This window comes from Pelobates fuscus, chromosome 13, assembly GCF_036172605.1.
Source record: "Pelobates fuscus isolate aPelFus1 chromosome 13, aPelFus1.pri, whole genome shotgun sequence".
NCBI classification, from domain to species: Eukaryota; Metazoa; Chordata; class Amphibia; order Anura; family Pelobatidae; genus Pelobates; species Pelobates fuscus.
Window position 1 is genome coordinate 63,944,630 of NC_086329.1, and position 16,697 is coordinate 63,961,326.

Consider the following 16,697-nt stretch of genomic DNA (forward strand, 5'->3'; position numbering starts at 1 on the left):
GGGTAGTTCCTAAATCCTGGCCTGGTAGGGTGTACGTGAGGACTGGATTGGGAACCCTTGAGTTAGAGCATTGAGAGCAAGCTTCCCCAAACTCTGACCCTCCAGATGTTGCTGAACTACAACTCCCATGATTCTATGAATGAAATAGATAGGCTGAGAATCATGGGGGTTGTAGTTCAGCAACATTTGGAGGGCCGGAGTTTGGGGAAGCCTGATTAAGAGGATCAAAACAAGCTTTGCTTAAAGGGACACTATAGGCACCCAGACCACTTCAGCTCATTTAAATGGACACTCCAGGCACCCAGACCACTTCTGCCCATTGGTGTCAAGGATCTTACCTGGAGTGGGAGTCCGGCACGCAGAGTTAAGGCACCCTTTGCAATTCGGCACAGACCGAGGGGACTCAGGACAGAAATCCCCAAGGCTGTGACACAGTGCACTGGGGCTGAAATAACCAGTGCTTCCTGGAACGCAGTACAGACAAGGGATATCCAGAAGAGTAGTCAGTAACAGAATCAGAAGTCAGGGCTGGCGGCAATCAGGCGAAAACAGTAGACGAGCAGGGGATCAAAACCAGGAGTCAGATGAACAGCAGTGAAACCAAACAGGAACAGGAAACACAATCTGACAACGAGAACCAGACTTGCGGGGTTTAAATAGGGAGTCTCAGCCAATCATCAAAGAACCAGGAACAGGTGTGCAAATCCCAGGTGCACAGGCTCAGACTACAGGGGAGGGGGGAGAAACACCAAGGGACAGGGAAAAGAGGGGAGAGGTTCAAAGAACACTAAGGGACAGGGAAGGGAGGGGATCAATAATGGACGGGGAGAGGGGCTGGTTAAGAGGCACATAGGTGAAGATGTTATTGGGGGGGGGGGGGGGGGGGAGCGGAAAAATACATCTTCGCCTATGTACCCAAAAATCCTTGCACCGGACCTGACTCCAAACACCTAAAAAACTGCCCAAAGTACCTGCCTTGCAAGGATTTCTCATTGAGCTGCATTGGGAAGGTTGTATTTGGACAGCAACAGAAAGTCTGGGCTTTGTAAGAAGGGTATGGCTTGCAAAAGCTGCAGACAAGAGATCTGCAGCATTTGTATGATATTTTATATATACCCCAAATGAAAAAGAAAAAAATAAATCTATGGATGTTTTCATTGGTAGTATATCTACTAAATGGGGATTTTATTTAATTATGTTTCATTCTTTTTGAATTTGGGTAGTGAAGAGTCCCTTTAAGGTAGCAGAGTTATGTACTAAAGTGAATACAGTTAGATTGTATAAAAAAAAAAAAAAAAGAAAACAATATGTAGATTATATTGAAGCATTAATTTTAAGAACAAATAACTATCTACCTAACCCTGTCTACTCCAATTATCCTAGCAATAGTTAAAGATACATTATAGTATTAGGAATACTATAGTGTTCCTCTGCCTCTAACAGTGTTAGGCATATAGTGTTAAGGGTGAGGATGTCCAGGTTTGTTTGATTGTATATGTATATGACGTCAGACCGGCTCCCGGCATCACTTTTTTTTTACTGTCTTTCAGATAGATACCTTACCTGATTTTCTAAGCTCACTAAGATGCCTCTTTCCATTTTTGCTTGCCATATTACTTGTGCTATCACTTCTCGGGTGGATGGGATTTGTATATGTTTCCAATTCTGTGCTATCACTCATTTGGCTGCTGTAATGAAGTGTAAAATTAACATTGAATCTTTTATCTTCATTTTTGACTCAATTAAATTTAATAAAATTAGTCCAGGATCCATTTGTGACGAAACACCTTTTGTCACTGGATTTTTAAGTAACAAGCTGCCCTTTCCCCCTGGCTGTTGGAGGAGTCTGATTGCCAGCCTCCTTCCGCATGACTATGGCCCCTGGGAGATTTGGCCCTTTACAAACATTATTTGGGTTAATGGATTTATATTGTGCTGCTGCTGGTCCTTTAAGAACTGCATTGTGGCTTATGGACTTGTATTGGACCATGCTGGCCTTTTAAGAACCATCTGGGGACAAATTGAGACTTTGTGTGACAATGCCCCTTTAAGACGGTGTCCGCAGTGCCCCCAGACTTAGTTAAAATATTTTGTTCCTGGCTTTCTCCCACTTGGTTCAGAAAATGGGGCTTACTGAACCAAGTACCACACAGGCGGACCACCCAGAAGTGGAAGTGTGCAGGCAATTTACCTCCCAGGCTGTGAGGTTACTGCAGGTTAATTGCCGAACGCTGGGTGGCCGCAGTTCGTGCAAACGAACACGTGGCGGCGGCCATCTTTGTTCATTCGAACGAGGTCAGCGGTATGTGTAGCCAAATCCATGGAACTAAAATCGGTTACACATTTCCGCGAACACCGCTGAGCCTTACCTTCTCCTACACTGAACTTTCAGCTGCAGAGACTAAGTCCCGTTCGAAGATTCGAATGCACGTTCGAATGGGACTTTTTCTGCATAAAATTGACCGACCGCACAGTCAAAATCTATGGAACTGTTTTGGGCAGGAAAATGTGCTTGCGGTCGGTCATAAAGGACTTCCGTCTAACTTTTTATGTACTGGGGGGATTTGTATGATTTTTGGTTATGTTTATATTTAAAGTATGCTGATTCTGAATATGTATGTATATTTATGTGAATATGATGCATATTTTTAAAGTTACAGTGTATGTATAAAAAGTGTATTTTTCCTGGCTGTGATAAATTACATTAACCCATTGTGTTCAGTAATTATATCACAGGCAGAGGGGAAGGATTGCATGTTTGTGACGGTGTGTTTTACGGTTTGCCTGTAAAGGATTGGTTGTACTGTGTCCCACCCTGTGGGATGTCCAAAGTACCTGCCCACTGGAAGACGGCCTGGAGGACCTTAATAACCGATCCCGCAGACAAAACATCCGCGGTCTGCCGGAGTCAGTCCAGCCAGACGCCATACTCCCCACAATCAGGGCGATCTTTCAGTCCCTCCTGCCTAACTCTACAGAACAAGACCTATACACAGAATGGGCACATAGGGCCCTGCGCCCTCCGACCTACAACTCAAACACACCGAGGGACGTGATAACGAAGCTCCTACACTTCCCGGTCAAGGAACAGCTAATGTAAGAGACAAGACGCCATCCGCCCATGTACCAGGGGCAGCAGATTCAATTCTTTCAAGACCTGGCACCGTCCACGCTGAGGAAACGCAGGGAGCTGAAACCTAATTGAAAATGGCTGGCGCTATATGTGGGGGCAAGAAGGGGGAACAATCCTACACCCTCCACCAGGTCTCCGACATGAAGGACTTCGCCGACCATCTAGGGATCCTGTGGTGGAATCTCGGTAAAAATAAATGTAGTAGGCCGAGATTGCCACGTGGTATGTGCACGTGCATATACTGATGTATCGGTCGGTTGGTTGCACGTGGCAACGATACAATCAGTAGTGTACGGAGCATGTGCAGGAATAGAGGATATAGAGAATTCCCCTCCTCCATTGTGCTGGGCAAGCCATGTGGTCAAACAGGAAGTTAGTCTTTGTTCTGTTGATTGGGTAATAGTACGTGTGAGTGGAGCTGAGTATGGGTGGAGCTATATACCTATATAAAGGACCTACACTGTATGATCATGGCTCAGACTTTACTGTTTTTGGTGACATTAGTCCCTCTGAGTCCCGGTCGGTGAATCAAATAAAAATCTCTTCCTTCCTGAAGAAACCTGTGTCCATCTCTCTGTGCTCGGCTTCCGTCAGTTTCTCCGGTATCATTTGGTGCATTGGCCGGGAAGCTCATCGTTCAACGGTAGCTGAGAAGCAGAGGCATGAGACGGTCTATCTTTGCCCACGCTCCCTACGGCTGCACCCCTGAACTTTTGCGTTGACCTCCTTTCGTCTCGGCGCCACTGGTCTGTTGTCCAGGAGATCATCGGCCTCTACGTAGTAAGTGCTGGGGTGTCCCCGTCGATGAATGTGAACTCAGGTTCAGGAATGAGGAGGTAAGACGACTACTGTTTTAGACGGTGGACCCACTAAGGGTATTGGATACCGATTGTGCGGTAGGCCCATAAGGGGTTTGTATTGTGTATGGAATTCGCCCCCACCAGTGGAGGGAAGGAGCGAAGGCGCACCGCTCGTAATTAAACGCCCTGTAGTCAGCCCGTTTAATTTTGGTTTGGAGTCAGGTTGGGTCCTGTGTAAATAGCCCAAGACGGACACCGGTGTCTTGTCTAGACTAGCGTATCTAGGGTGTATATTTTGTTCGCTAGGTCGGAGGGACCGGGAGACTAAGCGGCGCCTGGTGTAAATTCAGTCCGCTAGATCTCAACCTATCTTGGCTAAGTGGGAAGGCGTGTACATTTGGAACTGAAAGAATATTAGATAGTTAATTTCTCTTATTTCATTTTATAAGATTTATTATCATTATTGCTGACTGAAAGGATATGAAACAGTTAAACTACTTTTTGCTTTGTATGCTTTAAATTTAATGTACGTCATAGAAATGCTGACTGTGAAAGACTTGAACAATGACATGCTTCCTTCTATAGGATATGATAATATGTTGACTGTGACAGACTTATACAATTCTATAGGAAATACGACATTTCAGGATGTCTTGCCCAGGATATTCATTCCAGACATATTCAAAAAAGTCTTATCTTTCCATTGTCAGTATAACATGTGATATTTAAGGAAGTAATCAATCTTATACTCTGTATGGCATATCTCATGACTCAAGTAACTTAATTTGTATAAATATTCAATACACAGTAAAGAAATTGAGAACTTGTCAAGCACCTTTTCGTGTCTGTCTGTTATTTGCTGAGCAAGTTTCTCCCGTCAATTGATGTGGTGAACAGAGGATCGAGAATTGAGGGAAATTGAGTCCAGGACAGCATTAACCCTTTCAGGAACCCACTAGACTATTGATAAAGTAGATAGACTAAGAGGGTTTTGTTGTAAATTCCACCCTCTAGTTCGCTATATGTGGTGCTTGGGCAGCGACGGCTAACCAAAATGGATGTAAATAGTTTTAGGTAGTCCATCGAGGTACTGGCCAATAGATTAGTTGGGAAATTGTAAATGTGTTAAAGATTATTGTAGTAGAGTGTATATCTTGCTAGATAGCGTGAGCTCTGCCGTCTAGCGAGAGTGTGAATAGTGTGTAACTGTATCATAGCGCACGGTACCATAACCATGTATTATAATTACTGATACTGTAAATAACTACTAATAACTGTCGTTTATGTTGTATGTTAACACCATAACCACTACTAATTGAACTGTGACTTTCAAATTGTACTCTAACCATTGCTAACCGTACTATAACTACTGTTTGTAAAGACAATGTTACTAGGGTGTGTTATCGACGGGTAATTTAAATATTGAGAATTATAACGTGGGTGATTGTATAGTTTCGCCAAAAGGTACAGTATTAGTTATTTAGTGACTGGTGTAACAGCTGTGTGTGTACGGGAATTCCCTGTATGTTTTGTTGTGTGCGTTTGGCCTAGTAACTGTACCACGTGGTGCTGTTGCCAAGGGGAACGAGTGTGACTGTTGGAAGTGTGTTTGTTTGCTTCTGTTGGAGACGATGCTCCATTGTTAAGTATGGGTGCGTCGGATTCAAAGATTATTGATCCCTTAGAATGTATGTTAAAAAACTTTAAGAAGGGATATAATGTATACGATTTTGGAGTAAAGATGTCTCCAACACGCCTGACTACTTTATGTAGTAGGGAATGGCCCTCTTTGGTGGCTGCATGGCCACCACGTGGTAGCTTTGATCCTAATCTGGTGCAGCATGTACACATGGCTGTATCGGGTAGGCCTGAACTTTACGGCCAGTTTCCGTATATTGATTGTTGGAAGCGGGCCATAAATGACTTGCTAAAATGGATCAGGGTATGCCACGAGGAGCAATGTCGCCTCATGGTGGCCAGAACTCGGTTGTCCACTCTGGCCGTGATTACTCCCAATTCGGACACGCCCCCTGAGTCAGAGATCCCCATGCCGCCCCCTTACTCCTCATCTACAGGAAGAGGAAGAGGAGGTGCCCCATTGTCTCCACCTACCCCCTCCTCTAGCTCAGAGTCTAGCCCACTTGTTTTAAATCCTTCCCTTCCGGTACCTACCCCTATTAACCCCACCTATCCAGATTTGGCGTCATTTCTAGTTCATGGTCAGGCTCCTCCCAGCCCGGCCCGGAATATTCTACTTACTGATCTTCCCTTCAGTAAAGAAAAAGTGTCCCCTTCCCCTCGTCTTACTACCCCTCGACCGGAACCCATAACTGACATCCCTTAACGAAGCCCCATACTAACCCGACAACTGACCGGTACCCTCCAACCCCGACATTATCAAATGCCTCTCCGACTGACACCGGGCCCGACACATATTAACGGTGAGGGCCAGTTACAACATGCTGATCCCGTCTTTGTTTACGTTCCCTTTACCACAACTGATTTATTCAACTGGAAGACCCATAACTCCTCCTACACCGATAAACCTCAAGCCATGACAGATTTGATTACCTCCATAATCCAGACACATAATCCCACTTGGGCTGATTGCCAGCAATTGCTTATGACATTGTTCAATAACGAGGAAAGAACACGGATAAATCAGGCAGCAATTAAAGCGCTTGAAGAAGTGGCCCGTACTCAAAATCAGGCCAACCCGGCAGCATGGGCCGCAGCCCATTGTCCAAATGCAGATCCGAATTGGAATGTCAATGGCGCAGACATGGCCCATTTAAAAGCTTACAGGGACGCCATTATTGCTGGCATGAAAGCCGGAGGGAAAAAGGCGATCAATATGTCAAAGATGGCTGAGGTATTGCAGAAATGTGATGAGTCGCCCAGTGCCTTTTATGATCGATTATTGGAGGCATACCGGTTGTATACCCCCTTTAATCCAGAGGCTCCTGAGAATTCCCGGATGGTTAACTCTGCCTTTGTCAGCCAGGCCTACGGAGATATAAAGAGAAAGTTACAAAAGTTAGAAGGGTTTGTAGGGATGTCTATAACTCAATTAATGGAGATAGCGAATAAGGTATATATGAATAGGGAGACAGAGACGAAAAAGGAAGAAGAGCGAAAGATGAGAAGGAAAGCAGATGTGTTAGCAGTAGCTATCGCGGGTGTAGATAGAAGGGAAAAGGAAGTATATAGGGGAACTGAGAAAAGTGAGAATAAGTGGAATAGGGAGCCTTTAAGTAGGAACCAATACGCGTATTGTAGGGAAGAAGGGCATTGGAGAAGTGAGTGTCCACAGAGGGAACAACATGAGAGAGAGATAGAACAAGGGCAGGATATAGCAATAATTATAGAGGCAGAGCGAGAGGAAGAGGAGGCCCTGGAGGAAATGGTGGGAATAATAGAGGAAGCATTAATGGGGATAGGTATTACCCAGCAGCGCAGAAACCCAGAGAGAGAGAAGATAGGGACTTTGTGGGTTTGGCTGACACTGTCATGGAGGACTATTGATACCGACCGGGCTCCATCCCCCTTGGCCGAGCGGATCCTATGGTCGATGTAGCAATAGGGGGAAAAAGGAGTTCTTTCATGATCGACACTGGTGCTGAACATTCTGTGGTGACTGACCTAGTCGCTCCTCCTTCAGGAAGAACTATCACCGTAATAGGAGCAACTGGAAAGAGTGCTGCTAAACCGGTTCTTAAAAGTCGACTCTGTACACTGGGAGGCCACGTAGTAAAACAGCAGTTCCTTTACATGCCTGAATGTCCAGTCCAACTGCTAGGGCGAGATTTGTTATCGGAATTACAAGCACAGATAACATTTCTGCCTAACGGAACGACATCCTTGAAGTTTAATGGACCCTCAGGTATAATGACAATATCAGTACCAAAGGAAGAAGAGTGGCGACTTTATACAGTGTTGACCAGCCAAAACCCTAAGAGTGATGAATCCTTGTTTAATGTACCAGGAGTGTGGGCAGAGAGTAACCCACCAGCACTTGCTCGCAATATCCCACCTATACGGATTGAACTAAAGCTTGGGGTTTATCCAGTGAGCCTAAGACAATACCATATTCCACAAAAGGCAAAGAAGAACATACAGTCTTATTTGGATAAGTTCATAAGGTATGCTATCCTACAATTCTGTACTTCCTCCTGGAACACCCCATTGTTGCCTGTTCAAAAGCCCGAGACAGATGAGTATCGCCCTGTGCAGGACTTGAGAGCAGTCAATGATGCGGTAGTAAGTATACATCCAGTTGTGCCCAATCCCTATAACCTGCTTGCTTTAATTCCGGGCGGGGCTACTTACTTCACAGTTTTGGACCTCAAAGATGCCTTCTTTTGCCTACGAATTGCTACAGAAAGCCAGTGTATCTTTGCATTCCAATGGGAAAATGCTGTAACGGGCTTGAAACGCCAGATGACTTGGACAAGACCAAGGGTTTAAGAATTCACCTACCCTATTTGGATCAGCATTAAGTCAGGACTTACTAGATTTCAAGTCCATCCCAGGAGAATGTGTACTACTACAATACGTAGATGATTTGTTGATAGCGGCAGTTACAAGAGAGATATGTCAGCAAGCAACATATGATTTACTGCACATTCTTTGGAAGGCAGGATACAAGGTGTCCAGGAAGAAAGCCCAGTTGTGTCAGCCAACTGTCAAGTATCTGGGATTCCATATCTCTGAAAGTCAAAGGATAATGGGGCCAGAGAGAAAAGAAGCTGTATGCCAAATACCAACACCTAAGAATAGAAGACAAGTGCGAGAATTCTTGGGGGCAGCAGGCTTCTGCAGGATATGGATTCCCAGTTATGCGATATTGGCGAAACCCCTTTATGCAGCTATAAAAGGCACAGAACACGATCCCTTCCTGTGGACTATCGAACAGCAGACGGCATTTGAGCATGTTAAGAAGGCATTGATGAGCGCCCCAGCATTAGGTCTACCTGATCATACACGTCCATTCTACTTATATGTACACGAGCAAAGAAGGATGGCTGTGGGAGTACTGACACAGTACTTGGGATCATGGCAACGACCTGTTGCATATATGTCCAAACAACTGGATGCAGTGGCCAGTGGCCTTCCACCTTGTCTAAGAGCCGTAGCTGCCGCTGCCCTGCTGGTAGCTGAAGCTGATAAGCTCACTCTGGGTCAGGAACTCTACGTGCGAGTCCCGCACGCAGTACAGACGTTGCTAGACTATAAAGGCAATCATTGGTTTAGTAATAGCCGTATGACTAAGTATCAAGCTATGTTATGTGAGAACCCGAGAGTGTATCTTGAGACTGTCAATACCTTGAATCCAGCTACCCTTTTGCCACAACCTACTGAGAGTCAACATGATTGCCTGGAGGTGATGGATGAAGTGTTCTCAAGCAGACCGGACCTTCGTGATTTTCCCATCCAGAACCCCGATGTCCAGTACTATACGGACGGCAGTAGTTACGTGAAAGAAGGGATTCGCTACGCAGGATATGCAGTGACAACCATAGACAAGGTGATAGAAGCTCGGCCATTGTCAAAAGGAACATCGGCACAGAAGGCAGAATTAATCGCACTCACACGAGCGTTACAATTGGCTGAAGGATTTAGGGTGAACATCTATACGGACTCAAAGTATGCGTTTTTAACCACTCATGCCCATGGAGCTTTGTATAAAGAAAGAGGACTACTGAACTCAGAGGGTAAAGAAATCAAGTACGCAGCTGAGATATTACAACTCTTGGAAGCCGTGTGGGAACCGAAAGAAGTTGGTATCATACATTGTCGAGCACATTTGAAAGGTGATGGTGATGTAGAGTTATTAAAACCCTGTATTAAACCTGTGTTGAATTTTTGCACTAACTCCATTTTAATCTCATTACCTGACAGATCTTCCATTTTGACTACATTACATGACAGAATTTCCTAACAGCATTTAGTATAATGAATAGAGACTGTATTTTCTAGAAAGACATGACTAACACCGGAATTATTGAGCTCCTGTAACATGCAACAAAGTATAGCCAAGGCCATGAGAAAGCTGCCCTAATGAAATGTTCTATTCATAAAAAGGACCCTGAATCTGACCACGAGTTTGACATCACTAACTACCCAAAATGACGCCCAAGCCCCCCTTCCCACCGAGTAAGCCTCGTGCTGGGTAAGACGGTGCATGAGCCATCTGTCCACACCCGTGTCCAGAATAACGCCACCTCCCGGTGGGAGGACACCTAGCTAACCACTTAGTTCTTGAGCCAATTAATAATATTGATGGGTGGACATTGACATAACCACTTAACACTTAATCCAATTAATGATGTTTATTTACTGTAATCTTGATATTCAATGATGATGTAATTCTGCTCTTATAAGGGTCTGCGAGCCCGCTTTTAATCAGATGCCATTAAATTTTCTCGAAGTGCTTTTAACCTGAACTCCGTGTGTCAGTGTGAACTTACTTCTGCGTATACGCAATTTAATCATCTCAGATTTGGACAGGAACAGATAGACATTTAAACATATTTGTTTATTTCTAAATTAATCTACATCAATTTGGCGCCCAGAACGTGGGGCACCGGGCTATGGCCTCTGGCCGGTAAGCTGTCCTAAGGAAGACGCTGTTGGACGGAGGAATCCGGGGGGAAGGAAAGGAGACTGATCACCTCCCTGTACACGGTAGAGACTACTGCAGAGCCTATCCGGTATGTTCCAGCCCCTTTGATTGACCCGTCCAAGTGTCTGTGACTGCTACCGGGAGGACATCAAAGACAGGTAATATCTTGCCCGGTGTCTTGTTGTTACCCACTTGTTTACCTGCATTTAGTCTATCTGTTGCCTGGGTGTGTTTGTATTGGCCTGTCTCTAGCTTAAGTGCCCGGGTAGAGTGTTTATCTGTGTACCCCTTTTGGGATAAAGGGGGGTGGACCTGTGGGTGTGTGCCTGGGGTCCTCTGTTGCCTGTTTACTCCTTTTAGGAGCCACGTGGCTGTGGCTGTAGGGAAAAAGGGGGGTGGACCTGTGGAAGTTTTCCTGGGGGTCTTCTTTGCCTGTTTACCTCTTTTAGGTGCTGAGTAGCTGCAGCAGTAAGGAAAAAGAGGGGGGGGGGAATCTGTGGAGGGGTGTAGACTCATTGCTTCCTGGGGATTCCCCATGGTGTCACTTTGATAGCCTAGCTAGCCTCATTGTGCACATAGCTCTGCTTGCAGAGAGGTGGTACCCTCCAGCTTCGAGCGCTGAGGCTGGTGGCATTCCAATTTTTATTTGTGGTGCGTGGATTCGGGCAGGCATTGCTGTCTCCATCACCACGGGGTAGTGAGACTTATGGGTGGGTCCATAGGGGCGCTACGAGGGTGAGGATAGTGGTGGCCACACTTAGTGGACTGCTGTAACGAGGGAGGCATATGGATTTCGGGCCGGTGTTAGCTGTTATCCTTGGCCGCTGGTAGTGAGACTTGAGGAAGTCATTCTCCGAGCGGAGACACTACGAGGTTGAGGGAGGTGGCTTTGGCCACATGAGTAAAGGAAAGGGATTACTGTTGAATTTATTTGAACTGTGATGCATGCACTGTATTTCAATTGAATTGTTGTTCTTATTAGGAGTCATTCAAACTCCTGTGTCTGTCTCTACTTTCACTTTACTTTTACTTTTTACTCTACTTCCTGTGTTATTTACACTATACACTCCTATTTCTCTTGTGAGAGAAGTGATTGGTCACACACTTCTCACCTCGCTCCTGGGCGGAATTAGTGACTAGTCTACATTTTGGGAAGATGCACTTGGGGGGACCCACCCTTCCGAGTGGCCGTCGAGCATTGTAGACACTCTGTTTCATCTTCCTTTCCCTATATCTGGGCAGGGCCGGCGCGTCCATAAGGCGGCACAGGCGGCCGCCTTAGGGCGCACCGGCTCTGGGGGCGCAAAATTCCAGTGACCGGCAGGAGGGAAGTGCTCCCTCCTGCCTGGTCACCTCCTGGATCCCCGGAGCTGCTGGGAGGCGTGCGGCTGACTGGATTAGGAGGCGGCGAGGGAGCTCTCTGATCTCTCTGACCGGCTCCCTCGTGCGCCTTTTGCTGATGCCGCGGGAGCCGGAATATGACGTCATATTCCGGCTCCCGCGGCATCAGAAAACCGCCTGCGAGGGAGCCGGTCAGAGAGATCAGAGAGCTCCCTCGCCGCCTCCTAATCCAGTCAGCCGCACGCCTCCCAGCAGCCCCACTGGACCACCAATGAAAGACCCACGCCAGCACTCCAGGTAGGGAGGCTGGGTGGGAAATTTAAATTTAATTTATTGTTAATTACTTTATTAATTACTGTGTGTGTGCATGTGAGTGTGAGTGTGTATGTGTGTGAGTGAGTGTGTGTGTGTCTGTCAGTGTGTGTGTAAGTGTGTCTGTGAGTTTGTGTGTGAGTGAGTGTGTCTGTCGGTGTGTGTGAGTGTGTATGTCAGTGTGTATGTGTGTCTGTGAGTTTGTGTGTGTCTGTCAGTGTGTGTGTGTGTGTGAGTGAGAGTGTGTGTGTGTGTCTGTCAGTATGTGTGTGTCAGTGTGTGTGTAAGTGTGTCTATGAGTTTGTGTGTGAGTGAGTGTGTCTGTCGGTGTGTGTGAGTATGTCAGTGTGTGTGTGCGCATGTGAGTATGTGTGTCTGTCAGTGTGTGTGTGTTCGAGTATGTGTCTGTGAGTTTGTGTGTGTGTGTGAGTATGTATTTTTCTGCATGCCTGTCTGTATGTATGTATCTTTATGACGGTATGCCTCTGTATGTATGTATGTGTCCGTATGCCTGTATGTCTTGTACGTATGTTTCTGTATGTCTCTGTATGCATGTATGTAACTGGATGTATGTTTGTCTCTGAATGTCTGTATATATGTCTCTGTATGCATGTATGTAACTGTATGCCTTTATGTCTCTGTATGTGTGTGTCTGTGTGTCTCTGTATGCCTGTATGTCTTTGTATGCATGTTTCTGTATGTATGTATGTGTCTGTATGACGGTATGCCTCTGTATGTATGTATGTGTCTGTATGACGGTATGCCTCTGTATGTATGTATGTGTCTGTATGACGTTATGTCTCTGTATGCATGCATCTATCTGTATGTGTGTATGTCTTTGTATGCCTGTATGTATGTATGTATGTGTCTGCATGCCTGTATGTTTCTGTATGTATGTTTCTTTATGCGTGTATGTCTGTATGTATGTGCCTGAATGTCTTTGTATGTATGTTTCTGTATGCCTGTCTGTATGTATGTGTCTGTATGACGGTATGCCTCTGTATGCATGCATGTCTTTATATGCCTGCATGTCTCTGTATGCATGTATGTCTCTGCTTGTATGTCTCTGACTGTATGTGTCTGTATGTCTCTGTATGATTATTTCTGTCTTTGTATGACAGTGTACCTGTATGACTTTGACTGTGTGACTGAAAAATGATGCATGTGTGCCTGTGGCTTGGGAGGAAAGACACACAGGTGAAGATGCATTTTTTTTTTTTAATGAGGGTTGGGGGCGCCAAAATGCATCTTCGCCTGTGTAACTAAAAATCCTAGCACCGGCCCTGTATCTGGGACGCCTTTTATAGGGGGATATGGGACAGGGATTGGGTAAGCCCAGTAAGGGCTGGTTGGCGTGTGATCTAGTTGAAGATAGAGAGGGTGAAGAGATGGTTAAGGGAGTTGAAAAGATTGCTAAAGTGTGTAAAATTGCTGTGCCTACATGTGGTAGATTGCAGCCAGAAAGCTGGCGTAGATTACTGACAGAAAAGAAAGGCAAGCTTACAGATAATGATTTATTACGTACTGCTGAAGCATGGTACAGAGTAGCGAAGGCTATTCAGCAGGAAGGTTGGGTTGAGGAAGAAATAGATCACAAAGGTGTAAAATTGTTTGTGTATCATAATAATTGTGTTGCTGGGGCATTCCCTCAGCCAGCGCCCCAAAATGGCGCCCAGGGGATGTCCATTCCAAAGGTTCAGTCAGCAATAAGTGACAACCAGCTGACCATGTTCCCCACTCCCAATCCTCCCAACACCCATCCCGTCATTTCCCCTGTTTGTCCGGTCCTGAATTCTGATGGATCATTATTTTCCCCATCATCATCCCTAACATTCCCATCGTCCTCATCCATCCCTGCACTACCTTCTCTGTCTAATCCTAACATTTCATCCGCCATTCCTTCCCTGCGCTCTCTCTCCGTCAATAATCCTACCCTCCCACTTGCATCCACCCAGCTCTCTAACCCCGCCTCACATGCTACTGCCAATCCCACTACACCCACTCCGGTCCCTCCTACTACTCCTGCCTCTGCTAATCTCTCTCCGTTCTCTCTCCTTCCCACTCCTCCCACAGCCCAAGTTCCCACCCCTTCAGCTTCATTTCCGTACCCCGGATGCCCCACCTCCTTCCCTAATCCCTGCCAAACTAACCCGCCCTCCCCAGGTTCCGCCCAAACCCCTACCCAGTTGTCTTGGCCCTACCCCTTCCCTTACCCCTTGGCCCTGCCCTATCCAAACCAAGCCTACTTCCTTTCCCAAGCCAATCCCCAGACCCCGGTCACGCCCAATCCGGCACAGTCTGCCCCGGATGTGCCCACATCCAACATGGCCGCTACTTCCTCCCTTAACCCTAACGCAGCTTCCTTTCACGCCTCCAATATGGCGGCCCCCAGTCATCCAGCACCCCTAATGCCGGTACTTCCCGGTGACTACTCACCCCAAGCTCATAATCCACTGGCCACCCCAGCATCTGGGATTCCCTCATTTCCCCCGGTTCTGACACCTCAAATGGCCCCATTACTTAGAGGGGTCCAGGTCACAGATGAAGATGAGTATGAGGAGGGATCCCAGGGCTCACAGGATGCCACGGGGCCCCCGCCCCGCCGTTCCCTCGATGATCCTTTCGGACATACGGGCCGGGGGGATTGGGCCCCTCCTAAATATGTAGCTTTTAATCCTACCCAGGCTCGTGCCCTGATGAAATCACTCCCTGACCCAGAAAAGCAACCTATGCCTTTTTACCGAGGGATAGTTCAGATTTAAAAGACTTATTCCGCAGCATGGCGTGATTTACTGAGCATTTGTGCTATTAAAGCTGGAGATGCATACTGGCCCAGCATGGCCCGCCACCTCAGTACAGATCTACTTATAAGTGACATTGATTACCCCTCCGGAGTAACTTTTTGCAACCAACTAAAAGAGTGGGCTAAGGACAAACTTGCAGATCAGGCTGCTGGCCTTACTGATATTGTACAAGACAAAGGCGAATCAGTGGAAAGGTTTCATGCAAGACTGTTTCAATTGTTTACAGATTTGGGATTTGATCTCACAGACAAGATCCATTCTCAAATGCTGTATGGTGCTTTTGTCCAAGGTGTTAAAGACTCCATACGCAAGGGAATCATTGCTGCACGCCCTGAATATAAGGTAGTCCCTCTGTATACCTTACTCTTAGTTGCTAGGGGTCTGGAATCTGCCCAGACTCCTAGAAGGCCCACTTCAGCTCCTCTCATGGTGTCCTGCACCGGACCTGTCCCTAAAGGCACCAAACCCGAGGATGGATATTGCTTCAATTGCAAAGCTAAAGGACATTGCTTCAATGGATATTGGATGGATATTGCTTCAATTGAAATCAAAAATGATTGCCCTGAACCCAAGAAGATGTCCAAGCCTGCCCCTGGCCCCAAGGCCGCAAAGACAGTTCCAATAGTTGAGGAACCTGATGAATAGGAAATTGGCAAGCCTGTGTCATTAACCCCTGTCATGGCAGTGTCTTCAGGGGATAAGGGGGGGGGGCACTTGTCACTGTGACTCTACCAATTGAAGGACAACCTACTACATTTCTTGTTGACACAGGTGCAGCCCGAAGTGTTCTACGAGAACAAGACCTGCCAGACCCATCATTTCTATCAAATATTGATGTCTCTTGTGTAGGAGTGGATGGCCAACCAAGACACAACCCCTTAACAACTCCATTACGAGTTGGCAACTATCCTAGCTTGCTTGCTCGTTTTGTAGTATCCTCTACATGCCCAATTAACCTGTTAGATGCCTGCAGGCGTTAGAGGACATCTGCGCCTATCACCTTCACTCCAGACGGACAAGTAGAACTATCCACCCCTCTATCTGTATCAGACACCTCAGCCTTGTGCTCCCTGCCTTTGATGCTCCATTTAGAAGAACCCCATGGTGAAGCAAAGGAACCGAGGTCCAATTTTCCTGATTCACTGAAGACACAAGTTCCTGCAAAACTGTGGTCCTCAGGCCCAGAGGATATAGGTCACCTAAAGGTTCCACCTGTGGTGGTAAAACTCATTCCTGGAGCAAAACTACCAAGGAAAACACAATATCCTTTAAAACCAGCTCAAGCTGCAGCTATTTCAATTCAAATCAAAGCACTCTTGGAGAAGGGTGCTCTTGTGAAATGTGAATCAAAATGCAACACCCCATTATTTCCTGTGAAGAAGAAAACTCCAAAAGGTGAACCAGAGAAGTACAGAATGGTTCAGGATCTTCGTGCAGTGAATGAAGCAACAGTCCTGGACACCCCTATTGTGCCAAACCCACACACTCTGCTCTCTGGGGTCCCACCCTCTGCAAAATACTTCACAGTCATTGATCTGGCCAATGCCTTCTTCAGTGTACCCCTGGATCCAATCTGCCAATACCTGTTCGCTTTCACACATGAAATGCAACAGTATACATGGACTGTCATGCCCCAAGGGGCACAAAACTCTCCAAGTCAATTTGCAAAGGCCATGTGCTCC